Consider the following 11827-nt stretch of genomic DNA (forward strand, 5'->3'; position numbering starts at 1 on the left):
CTTGTTTCCCTGCTTTTTGTTGTATTCTAACACAGATGTGTTGCAGGTTCTTCAATTAAGAGATGAAAGGAGAGTACAAGCAAAGAGGTCTTCTTTATTTGATATATACTACAGCACGTACCGACACATCAGACTGCATCGACGGTCTCCGGACAATTCTATGTCAGGACCGGAGGCTCCGATTATGCTTCTCATTCTTTGCTTTATTCCAACAGCAGCCAATAAAAAAACATCTTTTTTTATTCAAAACTACAAATCCCAAGAGTCCAATGCATCACAATACCATAGAGACTAACACTACATAAGGTCCCGTCGAGGCAGACACCTCCTCTTTCTTTTCTGCTCCGCAGCCAGTTAAGTGCCTCTCCCTTACTGCTTTTATTTGATTGTGGTGTATGGGTTTGACGCGCACTGGGCACGATAATTAGTTTCATAATACTATTCATAGGTCTGACACTCTGTCTATAGGTTTATTTAATGTCTTTATGGTAGTTTAATGTTGACTAAGCGTTTATTGCTTACTTGCTTGACGAGACGTTACCGCTCGTTGTCCGTTGGTTCTGTATGCTGCTCGTGTAGCGGGTCACTCGCGTGTGTGACTGATCATCGGGAGCGCTTCGGCCTCCCCGGCAGGGCGCTCTGCGCCCGTATTCAAAGTGGAGCGGGAGTGAACGGGGCACTGAGGACGGCGCGTCTCTGCTCGCGCGCGTCCTCTTTCCATTTTTATGGGCAGCCGTCTCCGCGCATGCGCGGCGGCCATTTTCCGATTTGCTTATTATCGGAGTTCAATTCGGAGCGGGAAACGCTCGATTTTCAAATTTCTAAGCCCGTATTGTGCCCCATCTGACGCCCGAAGCGGAATTTGAGTTTAGGGCTGATTAATTTCTGCATAGGCTCTGCCGAGAGAGGTAGCGGGCCCTCCCTCCACTGTTTAAAATCATTTATTGTGGCACTTGTGCCTGGCCTGCTTGGGGTTGTTCCTCTCCCCCTGATTTTCTCCTCCCTTCGCACCTTAGTTGTGCTATAAAGGTAAATGCTGCTACTAGCACCATGGCTGATTATGCATATGAGGAGGAGTATTATGAGTCTGAGCCTGCGGGTTCATTTGAGCAAGAGCCCTTTGATGCCTTAGATGCTGGAGTTCAGCATTCTGTAAGCTCGGCGCTGGTGAGGGCGATGGCGCCCCTTAAACGGCATCTGAATGACTACGCACAACAGCAAGGCTGGCTCCCGGCCACAAGTAGCAATCCCAAGCCAACTGGTAAGAAGGTCTCTAATCCTCACTCGGAGGACTTTGCTCGGCTATCCAAGGCCTTAGCGAATGATCATGCTTATTTGGCACATTCTGACCAGAATGAGTCTTCTCACGAAGACAAGGGAGATTCCTCGGCGAACAGTGAGTCCGATCAGGAAGGATGCATTCACCATGCTAAAAAGACTAGGAAGGAGCATCATGTGGAGCCCACGCCACCGCCTAGACACCTGACCTTCGACCCGTCTGATATCATTCACCCCAATTCTTCGGCATGGACCCCCTTGCAGGAAGTAGCGGACTACCTCCAATCAAATCTCCGTCGCCCTTTCGAAAAGGACGTCAGGGCACACCTTAAGTCTGAGTGCCCCAGACCTGATTTGGCGGCCCGAGTGGCGGAGACCCCTGAAGTTGACCCGACCATGATAACCTACCTTGGAAATATTCTAAGGACCCGAAAAAGGGCATGCCAGGACAAGCTTTTAGATTTGTCCGGGCCTTTGGCAAAAATTCTTGAGTTGGGTCTCCAGGCAAAAGAGTCCGGGTCTCCAGTGAATCCTGATTACCTCATTGGTTAGGCGCAGCGTGCGGTGTGCTTGTTGGGCAATGCTAACTGCGCTATGTCTAGCGAACGGAGGAGATCGATCCTCCTCAATCTAGACCCTAAACTGGCGGAATTATCTTCCTCGGAGGCAGGTCCAGTAGCCCAGGGTCTCCTTTTTGGGCAACCTTTTTTGAAGGAGCTCACCAAATTCGTGGCTACTTTGCCTCGATAAGGCGCAGGAATCGCTGCGGCGGGCCTTCCGACCGGTTTTCGCCAGGGCCGGACGAAATCGAGGGCGGTCGTCCGGCCGAGGTCATCCCCAAGGCGCCACGCGTGGTCAACACCACAACAGAGGAGGTTACCAAGACAACTATTCCGGGAACTCCAATTTCTACCCCTCCAGACGGGCGCGTAACCGTTTCCGCAGAGGCAGGTTCGGTGGCAACCAGGGAAACCACCAGGAGTCAGGATCTGCAGGTGAGACTTATCCTTTGTTCAGAGGTACAGTTGGGGGGTCGCATTCAATATTTCCTGCATGCATGGCAAACGCTCTCGCAGGATCCCTGGATCCTGGAAACGGTACAGGGTTACAAATTGGAAATGTACAACACCCCTGTCCAGCGTTTCCCTCCACCTCCCATCCATTTTTCCCAACTCGATCAGAGTTTTATCACAGGCGAAATACACTCTCTCTTACAGAAGGGGACGGTTGTCGAGTCTCGGCTCCATTCCCACGGTTTCCTCAGCAACGTGTTCCTGGTCGAGAAGAAAGGGGGCGGGTACAGGTTGGTTCTGAACCTCAAAGAATTTAATGGATGGATCGTTTACCGCCATTTCAAAATGGAGGGCATCCACCTTCTGCGCGATCTGCTGCAGGAAGGCGATTGGATGGTCCGTCTGGACCTGAAGGACGCCTACCGGGCCGTGCCCATATACGCTCCTCATCGCCGTTTTCTTCAATTTCTGTGGCGAGGCGCCTGTTACAAGTATGCAGTTCTTCCTTTCGGACTTTCGTCAGCACCATGGTGCCTCACGAAACTCCTTCGTCCAGTGATGGAGTCACTGCGCTCCCGCGGAGTGAGGCTGATCGTCTATCTGGACGACGTCATTATCATGGCGCAATGTCAGCGTTTAGTGATGACACATCTGGAGTGGTCCATTCTCCTTCTTCAAAACCTGGGCTTCATTGTGAATTCTCAGAAATCCGTTCTGGTACCCACGCAGTCTATAGAATTTCTGGGCTTTCAGGTGGATTCTCGCACCTGCCAGCTTCTCCTTCCCTCACCCAAGATCAAAACGATCAAGAAAGAGTTGAGGTCGATAGTGAACAAGCGGACTGTGTCCTTAAGATCCATAGCCCAGGTAGTGGGCTTGTTGGCCTCCTCGATTCAGGCCATCTTTCCGGGACCCCTTCACTACCGTGCTCTCCAACGATTAAAGATTCAACATCTCCGCAAAGCCGTCAGCTATACCGATCAGATCCCTCTTTCAGAGGAAGCGAGGTGGGAAATGTTGTGGTGGCTCGACCACATGGAATCGTGGAATGGCAGAGCCATTTTCGGGTCCAATCCAGAGGTAGTGATCGAGGCGGACGCCAGTCATTGGGACTGGGGGGCCCGCTGCGGTCCGATCTCGACGGGGGGTCGTTGGTCTCCGGAGGAACTCTCCCTTCACACCAATTGTCTGGAGTTGTTAGCAGGATCGTTCGCAATTCGCAGTCTCTCCCCGCAGAAGATGAACTGCTGCATTCTTCTAAGAATGGACAACATATCAGCAGTCCGGTACGTGAACAAACTAGGGGGTACACGATCTCGCATCCTAGCGGAGATTGCCAAAGATTTTTGGCATTACTGTCTTCAGTACAATCTGTCAATAGTGGCGGAATACTTCCCGGGCCGGAAGAACGGGGTGGCCGACTGGCATTCCCAGTACCTACGGGATTACAGCGATTGGCGGTTACACCCTCGAGTCTTCCGGATGCTGATCCTCCTATGGGGTCCGTGTCAGTTGGACCTGTTCGCGTCACGGCTGAACAAGCAACTTCCGGATTTCTACAGCTGGCGCCCGGATCCGGAGGCACTAGCCTCAGATGCGTTTCTTCAAACCTGGCCACCAGTCCTATGTTATGCCTTCCCGCCGTTTGTCATGATTTCCAGGGTCCTAGCTCAGGCCAGACGCCAGCGAACAGAGATGGTGTTGGTTACACCTTTGTGGAGAGCACAAGCTTGGTTCCCGATAGTTCTGGAAATGTCTTGTGCGACACCAATTCCCGTACCTCAGAGATGGAACCTGTTGCTGGACCCTCTCAAGGCCCCTCATCCGTTAGTGATCTCTGGTCAGCTACTTCTTGTAGCGTGGCGAGTTTCAGGGACAGATGGAAGGTCCCGGGTCTTCTGACAGACGCTTCCAACTTCGTCAAGCAGGCGTGGTCAGATAATACCCATAAACGGTATTCATCAGCATGGAACAAGTGGTGTAGCTGGTGTATTCAACGGGACGTCGATCCCACTACAGCTAATGTCTCCATGGTCATGAATTTCCTTGCTTCTTTGGCGTCATCTGGTTTTGCTTATAGGACAGTAAACAATTTTAGATCCGCTATTTCCGCTGGACATGCTCCTTTGGAGGGCAAGCCAGTGAGAGAACACCCTCTGGTGTGTAAACTGCTTAGGGGTATCCGGATGGTCAAACCTCCGTGTCCAAAATACTCTTTTTTGCGGGACGTGACGGTGTTGCCTCGCTTTTTGGAGTCTTGGCCACCTAACGAGCACCTGTCACGGAAACAGCTTTCTGCCAAGCTGGCGATGTTGTTATGTTTGGTCTCGTGCAAGAGAGTTTCTGATATTAGAGCTTTGGATCTTGCGGGGCGTCGGTTCTCCCCAGAAGGGGTGACTTTCTCTATCTCCAGATGGACCAAAAGCAATTCCACTTCAGTATCTTATCCGGCCTTTCTGGATAATCCCAATTTATGTGTGGTGCAATGTGTCAAAGCGTACGAGGTGAGTACAGCTAGTTTCCGTTCTGACATGCAGGGTCAACTGTTGATTGCATTGCAGATGCCCTTTCGCCCAGTGTCGTCAGCTACTTTGGCGAGATGGGTGCGTTGGCTCATGAATAAAGCATGCATTGATGTGTCTCAGTTTGGTGCACATTCTGTGCGGGGCGCAATGGCGTCTAAATCTTTTTCCTTAGGCGTAACCCTGTCCGACATCATGAGCACTGCGGATTGGTCAAATGAGTCTACCTTTAAATCGTTTTATTACAAACCTATATTGGATATTGCATCAGTGGTGGTGGCTAGGCTTTAAACACGCATAATCGGAGCCTCCGGTCCTGACATAGAATTAAAAATTTGCGAACATTCGTGACAAGAATTTTCAATTCTATTAAGGACAACGGAGGCGAGGATTATCCCACCCAGAGTTTATATGATTATTGGAATGTATATGTAAATCAATTGATGTTGGTTTTAGGTTGCATTATATTGCCTTCATTATTCTCTCTCTTTCCCCCCCTTTTTATGTCTGAAGAGTTTATGCCATTTCAGATTGGAACATGGTTTGGGGGATTACCGTTATTACGGAATTTTTATCTTTGTTTCAGGTTCCAGTGGCAAGTGAAAATTGCTCTCTGTTCAGGAGTTCGTTGGGAATGGTTTCCCCTTTGCGATGTGAGGCTCGCTCACCTGTTGTGATCATCTGGGTTTCGTTCCTCGGAGCCGAAGTTCACCTATTGGTTTCCGGATATTTGGTTCACAGAGACAATGGTTCAGGATCTCAGTTCAAAGAGGAGTCATTTGTTTCAAGTTATGGACTTAACAGTTAACAGTCACGCAAAGAAAGAGGAGGTGTCTGCCTCGACGGGACCTTATGTAGTGTTTGTCTCTATGGTATTGTGATGCATTGGACTCTTGGGATTTGTAGTTTGGAATAAAAAAAAGATGTTTTTTTATTGGCTGTTGTTGGAATAAAGCAAAGAATGAGAAGCATAATCCTCGCCTCCGTTGTCCTTCATAGAATTGAAAATTCTTGTCACGAATGTTCGCACATTTTTAACTGTCCCAGACCCGAACACTCAGCTGGAGCTTCCTAAACATTCCAACAATCCATTCCAGCCAGTGTCATGGAAACAAGAACATAACACATATTTCCTCTTAATACAAGAAATAAAAGAAACATAACCTATGATAATACAACATAACAAAATAACAGAAACAAAGATAAGTAACACATAGATAAAAGAACAATGTTAGAGACTAATGTAAAATATAATCTTTCAAATAATAAGGAGCACGTATTCTTCTCCTGCTGTCACTTGGTGCAGAACCACCTGGGGCAGCATCCGCACCAACACCATCTTCCCTTTTCAACAAACAGGAGTCAGTCTGAGCATTCTCCAATAAAGAACAATTGTCAATTGATTGTCAATACAAGATATTGCATCACCACTACCATCATTGTGAACTAACATTTCATTTGATTAATTGGTAAATGAAACATCAGGCAAAGACAAATTAGATGACTTATCATTCATATTAGAGCTATGAGAATCATGTTCCACAGGTAACCTATTCTTAACCAACACCACATTTCTTCTACTCCACCACTTACCATTTTCCACAAATACTGCATGTTTAGAAACTCTAACTATACTTGTCAAATTTTGAATTATGACTTTTGGCTCCATATGGTCTTTTCACCTTGACAAAATCTCCAACAAGGAGTTGCACCTCTTTCACTTTCTTATTGGTGTCATAGTTGTGTTTCATTTTAACTTGTGCCTTAACTACAGGTTTGCGCACCTGATTGGAATCAGGAATTTTGTTGGCACACTTGGTTTGGTCCAACACCCAATTAGGACTAAGTTTTGAAGAACCAAAACAACCTTTTTAAAGCACGAAAGGAGGAATGCCAGTTACTGAATGGGGAGTATTGTGGTAGCTCCACAATCTTTCTTGAATAGCATGATTAACAGACTCACCCTGACTAGAAGCCAACTGAATAGTTTCCTTTAACATTCTGTTCACCCTCTCAACCATGCCATTACCTTGTGGACTATAAAGAGCCACAGTTAAATGTTTGACTCCCATGGTTCTTAAAAAATGTATCATGGCATATGATTTAAACTGTACCCCATTGTCTGAAACAATAACTTTGGGAACACCTTCTCGTCTAAATAAGTCACTGAGCATTTGAATAACAGCAGAAGTAGACGGATCAGATAAAAAGTTACATTCCATCCATTTTGAAAAATAATCAACAGTAACTAAAGCAAATCACATACTAGTTTTGAGATTATACATGGGACCAATAAAATCAATCCCTAGTTTTTCCCCAAGGACCTTTGGGAAAAGCAACTGGACAAAGTGGAGTATTACGTACCATTACCGATTTGTCAGCAATGGAACAGCTAGAACATCCCACAACATTTTCAACCTCAACATCCATCTTTGGCCACCAATAGAAAAGTCGCAAACGTTTTTTTGTGCCAGTCATACCTAAGTGACCTTGATGAGCAAAATTAAATCAATCTTGTTCTGAGGACTGTTGGAGGAATCAATAAACTCCCTCTCATGATGAAATTATTTTCTTTATTTTTTGTTGTTGTTTTTTTGGATTTTATTTCCTTTAACCTCTTCTGTGCCCATGCCGAGATAGTCTCGTCATGGAGCACGGTCGCGCTGTGCCCATGACGAGACTATCTCGTCATGAAACCCGCCCACTAAGGAAACGCCCGGCACAGGAGGGGGAAAGGGCGTGGCACTGAAGGGGTTAAACACAAAACAATACAGTAATGGCTTTCAGTCCAAACATATAAATATATTAAACATTGCTGCTCATTTAGAATAACATATTAAATAACAGATGCTAAAAATAAAAAAAGCAAAACAGAACACAAGAAGGGTGTCCAGGCAAACAAATGAGGAGAGCAAAGCCTTATCGTATCGACAATATATACATAACAGCTATTTAATTCATTCCTCCACTGGAGACCAGATCTTAGAAGAAAACTTCCGCCTCCGCCTACCCTTTATTGAATATACTGAAGATTGCAACTTATGGATAGCAAGCAATCTAGTTCTCCAATTTATAAATGTCGGGGCATCAGGAGAAAGCCATTGTGACGTTATACATAGCCGAATCATAGACATAGATATAAACAAAAATGCGGAAATGTACCATGTATTACCCAATGTCACTGCCCCATCATAACCCATTATCACCATCTCAGATGTCAGAGTACACTGGATCTTGAGTGTACCGTTAATGAAACATTCTATGTCTGACAATTTTTTTTTCAAATTTGGACAAGAATAAAACATATGAATTGTGTTTGCTGCATATAGCCCACACCTAGAACAATGATCCCCTGTTCTACTGCCCCATTTTGCAATCCTTTCAGGTGTATAATAAAGATCGAACATCGGCCCAGGTGAGGGTTCAGGGTGTAGAGGGAATGGGGTTGGGAGGGTTGGGGTGGGGAGCAGGGTGTGGGAGGGTATTAAGCATTAAAATAGTTCTCATGAGTTGCTTTAGTTGTTTTAGTTTATGGGTGTTGGTGGTAGTAATTAGAGGTGAGGGTAAGCATGGGTAGAGACCAGATCACCTGGATGTCATGGAATGTAAACGGCTTAAGGGTTAAACCTAGAAGAGACAGGATTTTGAGATATCTGCAAGACTCTCCGGCAAATATTATTATTCTTCAAGAATCTCATTTAACAGAGGCAGAAAGTATAAAGTTTATTGGTGCTCTTCGATGGTTAGAGTGTATGTTTTATACACCACAGACTTTTGTAACTAGGGGCATCTTAGTGTTGGTTAGGAAGGGATTAGCCTGCCAGATTGAAGGGAAAAAAGCAGACATTAAGGGTAGGTGGTTGATAGTGAATATTAAGATTGCTGGTCTATTATACAATGTAATTGGGTATTACGGCCCAAACCAAGATGATGTGACTCCATTAGAAGAGTTAGCTAAGGAGATGCTGTCTCTTACGGGTTATATAGTTTTTGCCGGAGACTTTAATACGGTATTAAACCCCAGATTAGATCGCTCGGCAAGCAGCAGAGCTCATGTAAATAGTAAAATGGCCTCCAACTTAAAAGGATTGATGGAACAATTTGGTTTGTGCGATATTTGGAGACTTAGGGCAGGTCAGAAGTTGGGATTTACTTTTGTAAATAAAAAGTATCGCCACAGGTCGATAATTGATTATTTTTTAATTGATGCAAGATTGCAGGGTAAAGTAAAAGAAAGTATGCATGTTGGTATTCACCTTTCCGATCATTCGGCGGTCGTTCTAGAGCTTGTCACTGGAGTCTGTGAATCAGAATCAGTATGGAGATTGGATCGCACAGTTTTATATGATGATGTGGCAATGCAGTCTCTTCAACATGAGCTTGAAATTTTCATCGAGCAAAATTTAGGTACAGCTAGATTAGACATTGTGTGGGAAACAACCAAGGCTTTTTTGCGAGGGAGACTAGGCGCGATTGGCGCCAGTAGAAGAAGGAAATACTTTTCTGAGGTTGAAAGTTTAGAACAAGAAATCAGGCAAATAGAGGCAGAGATAATTAACAGTTATAGGGATAGTTTACAACAAGATGAGAATACTCAGAAACTGGCGACTTTGAAAGAAAAGTTAAATTTAGTTCTTAATAATCGGGTAAAAGAGAAATGGCTTGCTTCTAGATTAGCCAACTTTCAGTATGGGGAGGGGTCAGGTAAATTACTTGCCTGGAAAGTTAGGACAGATAGGACAAGGAATATAATTAAGGAAGTGAAATTGGAACCATCAGGTGTTATGGTTACAGAAACTAAGGACATAGTGGATGCTTTCTTTAATTATTATATGGAGGTCTATAGGGAGGATATGGTTCCAGATAGGAAGAAGATAGAGGAATGGTTAACTTGTCTGCGACCTGTCACTGAGGATTCACAAATTATGTTAGATCAAGAGATTACACAAGGGGAATTAGATTTGGTTATTAGATCAGCTAAGAAGGGCAAAGCACCGGGCCCAGATGGCCTTCCTGTCGAGGTCTACAAGATGCTGGCTGGTAATTTAGTACAGTTATTATTAAAGGTATTCAATGAGGTCCTCTTGGGTAATGTAGAGCTCCCTGCCTCCTGGAATCAGGCCAACATCATTGTAATTCCTAAACCTGGGAAGTCACCAAGGTATTTAGATTCATATCGTCCAATCTCACTATTGAATTCAGATTATAAATTATATGCTAAGATTTTAGCAGATAGGTTGGCGAAGGTGATCCCAGGAATAGTACACGAGGATCAAAAGGGGTTCATTAGGGGCAGGTTCCTTAAAGATCTAACCTTCTCCCTCATCACAAGTATTGATATTGCTATAGATCGAAAACTTCCTTTAGCGGTTGTCGCTTTGGACGCCGCGAAGGCGTTTGACCGCGTTAATTGGTTATTCCTCAAAGCAGTAATTATACACCTTAAATTGGGGAAAAAGTTTAGTTCTTCCTTATTGTCCCTTTATCAATCCCCTACTTCAAGGGTACTAGTTAACGGAGCTCTAACTAAAAGTATTAAGGTAATGAGAGGGACAAGGCAAGGGTGCCCTTTATCCCCACTCTTGTTTGATTTATATATTGAACCATTGGCATGTAGAATTAGGGAGACTGAGGATATCCCCCCTTTTAGTTTTCAAAGTTGGGTTAAAAAGATTGGACTCTATGCCGATGATATTGTTATTTTAACCTCAGATCTAAATCAAACTTTATCTAAGTTAGAAATAATCACAAATCAGTTTGGTTTAGTTTCGGGGTATCGTTTGAATGCTGACAAGACGGATATTATGTCATGGAACATTGTGATAGACACTATAATACCAAAAAAACAGATTAGATATCTGGGGATACAGATTACTCAGGATATCTCACAAATTGCAACAACTAACCTGGCCAAAAACATGAAGGACATTTTGAGTTTAATGAAGGGTTGGAGCCATCTCCCTCTCACTATTTTTGGGAGAGTAAATCTGATTAAGATGATGGTGCTTCCTAAGATAACATTTTTATTCGACTCCATCCCTTTGATGTTTGAAAAAAAGGGTTTAATGAAGCTACAAAGTGAGATCGGATCATTTATTTGGTCTTCCAGGGGGTCTAGGCTATCCTGGAAAAAGATAAGGAGGAAACATGTTAAAGGGGGTTTGGCAGCTCCGGATTTTCAAATATATTCTTGGGCTTTTCTGCTGAAAAACTATAGAATGCTTTTGAGAATGCCAGGAAATTCAGCGACTGAGGAACTACTATTAACCTTGTTGGATATTGAGGGAGTCAAGCCATCGGGTTTTATGTATAAGTTTTCTGACCCAAAATTTTTCAAGAAAGTAAGATTAAAAGTCCTGAGAGATCTTGCCACGGTTTGGTATCACGTCAGAAGGGCTACAAAAATTCCATATTTTAGTGCGAACGCACCAATCTGGGAAACTCCGGGAGCCCCAAGTTGGACCAATGATGCTTTGGCAAATATTCTAAAATTAGAGGGCCCTCAGAAATGGGGGGAGTTATTTGTCGACGGCTGTCTGTTGCCATGGTCTGAATGTGACTTAAGTTGGGGTCCCAATTTTTCTAAATTTAAATATTTTCAAATTCAGAGCTGGGCAACTGGGAAAAATCATCTTATAGGCCGTTACAATGACTTTGAGGCAAAACTGGCATTGGCAGCCTCTTGTAAAAAAGAAGTGGCAACATGGTACTGGGCTATAGTTGATTTGGAAGATGGTCCCTTTCTTCTGCCGGAGGAACTATGGGGAGAGAGCTTGCCGAGGATCGCGACAGAAGATCAATGGCAAGTAACTATGTCGATATTATATAAGGTGGTTAAGCCTGCGAATTTAAGAAGAAACCACTTGTTCACTCTCCACAGGGCATATTGGACACCAAAGCGGCTGGCAAAATTTAAAGAAGGTGGTAATGTAAGATGCCCCAAGTGTAATAGCCCAAATGAAGATGATATTCACATGTTTGTCACATGCCCGCCGATCAAGATCTTTTGGGACG

This window comes from Triturus cristatus, chromosome 3_2 (assembly GCF_964204655.1).
Source record: "Triturus cristatus chromosome 3_2, aTriCri1.1, whole genome shotgun sequence".
Lineage (NCBI taxonomy): Eukaryota > Metazoa > Chordata > Amphibia > Caudata > Salamandridae > Triturus > Triturus cristatus.